Below are 7245 nucleotides of genomic sequence, written 5' to 3' on the forward strand. Positions count from 1 at the left end.
CCCCTTCAAATTGCCCTGGATCCACCGAGGCTGGACCTGGGCAGACTGCCTCCTCTGGAGGTGCGACAGGAACACCGAGATTCCTTTCCCAACGAAGCAGGGAAATGGACCCTCATCCCCAGATGAAGAAGGACAAACGGGGCTCTTCTTGAGTTGTGGTGGGATACTCGGTGTTCCTCTTGAGTAGAGATGGGTATGTCGGGGAACTTCTTGAGTTTCATCAAGTGTGTCAAGGACCCTTTCGAGGCTCAAGAGTGAAGGTGGGATTTCTCTCCAGATGTCACAGTGGAAAAGCACCTCATCTCGTGCTGAGGCAAGAATCTCCTGGTTTTTCTAGAGTTACAGCAGAACTTGGGGTTCCTCTCGAGTTACAACAGGGACCTCAGGGACCAGCTCGTGTTGCATCAGGAAAGTCCAACTCCATGCGAGTTGCAAGGGGCCACTCAGGATTCCTCTCCAGTCGGTGCAGGGGCCTAGGTCCTCATCTCGAGTTGAGGCCGGAACCCCAGGGTTCCTCTCCAGTGCTGATATGGATCTCGGAGTTCCTATGTGCTGGAGTGCAGCCCCTGCAGGATCCAAGTGTACCCTCAGGAGAGACGGCGTCAGTGAAGAGATTTAGAGAGAGACAAAGAAAGAATGTTGCAGATAAAAAATAGAGGAGATAAAGAGGCTGGTATTCCTTGGTTTTGACCAAGAGTCAATAAAGCCCCAACAAGGGAACTGCTCTGTTCATGTAGGCCACACACACCCTCCCGGTCTCACGAGGGAGTGAAGACGCCGAGCGCCTTCCCATTCAGGTCATAGAAGCCCAGGCAGGAAAGTGAACGTAGAGAGCTTCTGTGCTCCAAGGGATCAGCTTGAAAAAGAGAGTAAGAGAGAGAAAGAAGGAAAGACACGTGGTGACCAAGCCTCAGTGAGTGAGGCCTGTAACTTTATTTTCAAAGGGAACTTTTATATCTTGACTTGTACATAGAGGAAAATGAAAGACGCAAAGTCATACAATGTGAGCCCAAACATTACATCTGTTCTGTCTTTATCAAAATCAGGATTTTTTTCTGCATGCCTTTCGCATAAACAATGTTGGGTACATTTTCTTCTGGCCTTGGAGGCCTGTGAACCTTTTATGACCATCTTTTGATAAAGGCTGCTCAACCAGAAAACTTATATTCCCTTGAAATGTTTTTTTTTTTTAATCTATGTCAGCCTCAGTTCAGTTCAGTTCAGTCACTCAGTCATGTCCGACTCTTTGCGACCCAATTAAATGCAGCTTGCCAGGCATCCCTGTCCATCACCAATTCATGGAGTTCACTCAGACTCATGTCCATCGAGTCAGTAATGCCATCCAGCCATCTGATCCTCGGTCGTCTGCTTCTCCTCCTGCCCACAATCCCTCCCAGCAGCAGAGTCTTTTCCAATGAGTCAACACTCTGCATGAGGTGGCCAAAGTAATGGAGTTTTGCTTTAGCATCATTCCTTCCAAAGAAATCCCAGGGCTGATCTCCTTCATAATGGACTAGTTGTGTCTCCTTGCAGTCCAAGGGACTTTCTTTTTTTTTTATGGGATAGGTTCAAAAGTGGTGCTGCTAAGGGACTTTCAAGAGTCTTCTCCAACAACACAGTTCAAAAGCATCAACTCTTCGGTGCTCAGCCTTCTTCACAGTCCAACTCTCACATCCATACATGACTACTGGAAAAACCATAGCCTTGACTAGATGGAACTTAGTCGGCAAAGTAATATATCTGCTTTTGAATATGCTATCTAGGTTGGTCATAACTATTCTTCCAAGGAGTAAGCGTCCTTTAGTTTCATGGCTGCAGTCACAATCTGCAGTAATTTTGGAACCCCGAAAAATAAAGTCTGACACTGTTTCCACTGTTTCCCCATCTATTTCCCATCAAGTGATGGGACCGGATGCCATGATCTTCATTTTCTGAATGTTGAGCTTTAAGTTAACTTTTTCACTCTCCTCTTTCACTTTCATCAAGAGGCTTTTTAGTTCCTCTTCACTTTCTGCCATAAGGGTGGTGTCATCTGCATATCTGAGGTTATTGATATTTCTCCCGGCAATCTTGATTCCAGCTTGTGTTTCTTCCAGTCCAGCGTTTCTCATGATGTATTCTGCATATAAGTTAAATAAGCAGGGTGACAATATACAGCCTTGACATACTCCTTTACATATTTGGAACCAGTGTGTTGGTCCATGTCCTGTTCTAACTGTTGCTTCCTGACCTGCATACAGATTTCTCAAGAGGCAGTCAGGTTGTCTGGTATTCACATTTCTCTCAGAATTTTCCACAGTTTATTGTGATCCACACAGTCAAAGGCTTTGGTATAGTCAATAAAGCAGAAATAGATGTTTTTCTGGAACTCTCTTGCTTTTTCCATGATCCAGCAGATGTTGGCAATTTGACCTCTGGTTCCTCTACCTTTTCTAAAACCAGCTTGAGCATCAAGAAATTTATGGTTCATGTATTGCTGAAGCCTTCTTTGTAGAATAGAATTTTGAGCATTACTTTACCAGCATGTGAGATGAGTGCAATTGTGTGAGACTGAGCAATGTTTGGCATTGTCTTTCTTTGGGATTGGAATGAAAACTGAACTTTTCCAGTCATTGGTCACTGCCGAGTATTCCAAATGTGCTGGCATATTGAGTGCAGCACTTTCACCGCATCATCTTTCAGGATATGAAATAGCTCCACTGAAATTCCATCACTTTCACTAACTTTGTTTGCAGTGATGCTTTCTAAGGCCCACTTGACTTCACATTCCAGGATGTCTGGCTCTAGGTGAGTGATCACACCATCGTGATTATCCGGGTCATGAGGGCCTTTTTTGTACACTTCTTCTGTGTATTCTTTTTTTGTTTTTAATTTTAATTTTTAGTTTATTTTCCTTTACAATACTGTATTGGTTTTGCCATACATTGACATGAATCCGCCACGGGTGTACATGAGTTCCCAATCCTGAACCCCCCTCCCACCTTCCACCCCATATCATCTCTCTGGATCATCCTCGTGCACCAGCCCCAAGCATTCTGTATCCTGTATCGAACATAGACTGGCGATTCGTTTCTTCCATGGTAGTACACATGTTTCAGTGCCATTCTCCCAAATCATCTCACCCTCACCCTCTCCCTCAGAGTCCAAAAGTCCATTCTATACATCTGTGTCTCTTTTGCTGTCTTGCATAGAGGGTTATCATTCCCATCTTTCTAAATTCCATATATATGTGTTAGTATACTGTATTGGTGTTTTCCTTTCTGGCTTACTTCACTCTGTATAATCGGCTCCAGTTTCATCCATCTCATTAGAACTGATTCAAATGTATTCTTTTTAATGGCTGAGTAATACTCCATTGTATATATGTACCACAGCTTTCTTATCCATTCATCTGCTGATGGACATCTAGGTTGTTTCCATGTTCTGCCTATTATAAACAGAGCTGCAATGAACATAGGGGTACATGTGTCTCTTTCAATTCTGGTTTCCTCGCTGTGTATGCCCAGCAGTGGGATTGCGGGTCATATGGCAGTTCTATTTGCAATTTTTTAAGGAATCTCCACACTCTTCTCCATAGTGGCTGTACTAGTTTGCATTCCCACCAACACTGTAAGAGGGTCCCCTTTTCTCCACACCCTCTCCAGCATTTATTGCTTGCAGATTTTTCGATCTCAGCCATTCTGACTGGTGTGAAGTGGTACCTCATTGTGGTTTTGATTTGCATTTCTCTGATAATGAGTGATGCTGAGCATCTTTTCATGTGTTTGTTAGCCATCCGTATCTCTTCTTTGGAGAAATGTCTATTTAGTTCTTTGGCCCATTTTTTGATTGGGTCGCTTATTTTTCTGGAATTGAGCTGCAGAAGTTGCTTTTATATTTTTGAGATTAGTTGTTTGTCAGTTGCTTCATATGCTATTATTTGCTCTCATTCAGAAGGCTGTCTTTTCACCTTGCTTATAGTTTCCTTTGTTGTGCAGAAGCTTTTAATTTTAATTAGATCCCATTTGTTTATTTTTGCTTTTATTTCCAGTATTTTGGGAGGTTGATCATAGAGGATCCTACTGTGATTTATGTCAGAGAGTGTTTTGCCTATCTTCTCCTCTAGGAGTTTTATAGTTTCTGGTCTTACATTTAGATCTTTAATCCATTTTGAGTTTATTTTTGTGTGTGGTGTTAGAAAGTGATCTAATTTAATTCTTTTACAAGTGGTTGACCAGTTTTCCCAGCACCACTTGTTAAAGAGATTGTCTTTACTCCATTTTATGTTCGTGCCTCCTTTGTTGAAGATAAGGTGTCCATAGGTGTGTAGATTTATCTCTGGGCTTTCTATTTTGTTCCATTGACCTATATTTCTCTCTTTGTGCCAGTACCATACTGTCTTGATGACTGTGGCTTTGCAGTACAGCCTGAAGTCAGGCAGGTTGATTCCTCCAGTTCCATTCTTCTTTCTCAAGATTGCTTTGGCTATTAGAGGTTTTTTGTATTTCCATACAAATCTTGAAATTATTTGTTCTAGTTCTGTGAAAAATACTGCTGGTAGCTTGATAGGGATTGCATTGAATCTGTAGTTTGCTTTTGGTAGTATACTCGTTTTCACTATATTGATTCTTCCGACCCTTGAACGTGGTATATTTCTCCATCTATTAGTGTCCTCTTTGATTTCTTTCATCAGTGTTTTATAGTTTTCGATATATAGGTCTTTAGTTTCTTTAGGTAGGTATATTCCTAAGTATTTTATTCTTTTTGTTACAATGGTGAATGGAATGGTTTCCTTCATTTCTTTTTCTACTGTCTCATTATTAGTGTATAGGAATGCAAGGGATTTCTGTGTGTTGATTGTATATCTTGCAACTTTACTATGGTCATTGATTAGTTCTAGTAATTTTCTGGTGGAGTCTTTAGGGTATTCTATGTAGAGGATCATGTCATCTGCAAACAGTGAGAGTTTTACTTCTTCTTTTCCAGCTTGGATTCCTTTTATTTCTTTTTCTGCTCTGATTGCTGTGGCCAAAACTTCCAGAACTATGTTGAATAGTAGTGGTGAAAGTGGGCATCCTTGTCTTATTCCTGAGTTTAGGGGAAATGCTTTCAATTTTTCACCATTGAGGATAATGTTTGCTGTGGGTTTGTCATAGATACCTTTTATTATGTTGAGGAATGTTTCTTCTGTACCTGCTTTCTGGAGAGTTTTTATCATAAATGGATGTTGAATTTTGTCAAAGGCCTTCTCTGCATCTATTGAGATAATCATATGGCTTTTATTTTTCAATTTGTTAATGTGGTGAATTACATTGTTTGATTTGTGGATATTGAAGAATCCTTGCATCCCTGGGATAAAACCTGCTTGGTCATGGTGCATGATCTTTTTAATGTGTTGTTGGATTCTGATTGCTAGAATTTTGTTGAGGATTTTTTCATCTATGTTCATCAGTGATATTGGCCTGTAGTTTTTTTTTTTTTTTTTTTTTGGCATCTTTGCCAAGTTTTGGTATTAGGATTATGGTGGCCTCATAGAATGAGTTTGGAAGTTTACCTTCCTCTGAAATTTTCTGGAAGAGTTTCCGTAGGATAGGTGTTAGCTCTTCTCGAAATTTTTGGTAGAATTCAGCTGTGAAGCCGTCTGGACCTGGGCTTTTGTTTGCTGGAAGATTTCTGATTACAGTTTCAATTTCCGTGCTTGTGATGGGTCTGTTAAGATTTTCTATTTCTTCCTGGTTCAGTTTGGAAAGTTTTACTTTTCTAAGAATTTGTCCATTTCTTCCACGTTGTCCATTTTATTGGCATATAATTGCTGATAGTAGTCTCTTATGATCCTTTGTATTTCTGTGTTGTCTGTTGTGATCTCTCCATTTTCATTTCTAATTTTATTGATTTGATTTTTCTCTCTTTGTTTCTTGATGCATCTGGCTAATGGTTTGTCAATTTTATTTATCCTTTCAAAGAACCAGCTTTTTGCTTTGTTCATTTTTGCTATGGTCTCTTTTGTTTCTTTTGCATTTATTTCTGCCCTAATTTTTAACATTTCTTTCCTTCTACTAACTCTGGGGTTCTCCATTTCTTCCTTTTCTAATTGCTTTAGGTGTAGGGATAGGTTATTTATTTGACTTTTTTCTTGTTTCTTGAGGTATGCCTGTATTGGTATGAACTTTCCTCTAAGCACTGCTTTTATAGTGTCCCACAGATTTTGGGTTGTTGTGTTTTCATTTTCATTTGTTTCTATGCATAATTTGATTTCTTTTTTGATTTCTTCTGTGATTTGTTGGTTATTTAGCAGCGTGTTGTTCAGCCTCCATATGCTGGGATTTTTAATATTTTTTCTCCTGTAATTGAGATCTAATCTTAATGCATTATGGTCAGAAAAGATGCTTGGAATGATTTCGATTTTTTTTAATTTATCAAGGTTATATTTATGGCCCAGGATGTGATCTGTCCTGGAGAAGGTCCCGTGCGCACTTGAGAAAAAGGTGAAATTCATTGTTTTGGGGTAAAATGTCCTATAGATATCAATTAGGTCTAACTGGTCTAATGTATCATTTAAAGTTGGCATTTCTTTGTTAATTTTCTGTTTAGTTGATCTGTCCATAGGTGTGAGTGGGATATTAAAGTCTCCCACTATTATTGTGTTATTGTTAATTTCCCCTTTCATACTTGTTAGCATTTGTCTTACATATTGCGGTGCTCCTATGTTGGGTGTATATATATTTATAATTGTTATATCTTCTTCTTGGATTGATCCTTTGATCATTATGTAGTGGCCTTCTTTGTCTCTTTTCACAGCCTTTGTTTTAAAGTCTATTTTATCGAATATGAGTATTTCTTCTCCTGCATTCTTTTGGTCTCTATTTGCATGGAATATCTTTTTCCAGCCCTTCACTTTCAGTATGTATGTGTCCGTTGTTTTGAGGTGGGTCTCTTGTAGGCAGCATATATAGGGGTCTTGTTTTTGTATCCATTCAGCTAGTCTTTGCCTTTTGGTTGGGGCATTCAACCCATTTACGTTTAAGGTACTATTGATAAGTGAGATCCCATTGCCATTTACTTTACTGTTTTGGGTTCGGGTTTATAAGCCCTTTTTGTGTTTCCTGTCTAGAGAATATCCTTTAGCATTTGTTGGAGAGCTGGTTTGGTGGTGCTGAAATCTCTCAGCTTTTGCTTGTCTGTAAAGTTTTTTATTTCTCCTTCATATTTGAATGAGATCCTTGCTGGGTACAGTAATCTGGGCTGTAGGTTATTTTCTTTCATCAC

The sequence above is a fragment of the Oryx dammah genome, unplaced genomic scaffold, assembly GCF_014754425.2.
Source record: "Oryx dammah isolate SB20612 unplaced genomic scaffold, SCBI_Odam_1.1 HiC_scaffold_11140, whole genome shotgun sequence".
In the NCBI taxonomy this organism is placed as follows: domain Eukaryota; kingdom Metazoa; phylum Chordata; class Mammalia; order Artiodactyla; family Bovidae; genus Oryx; species Oryx dammah.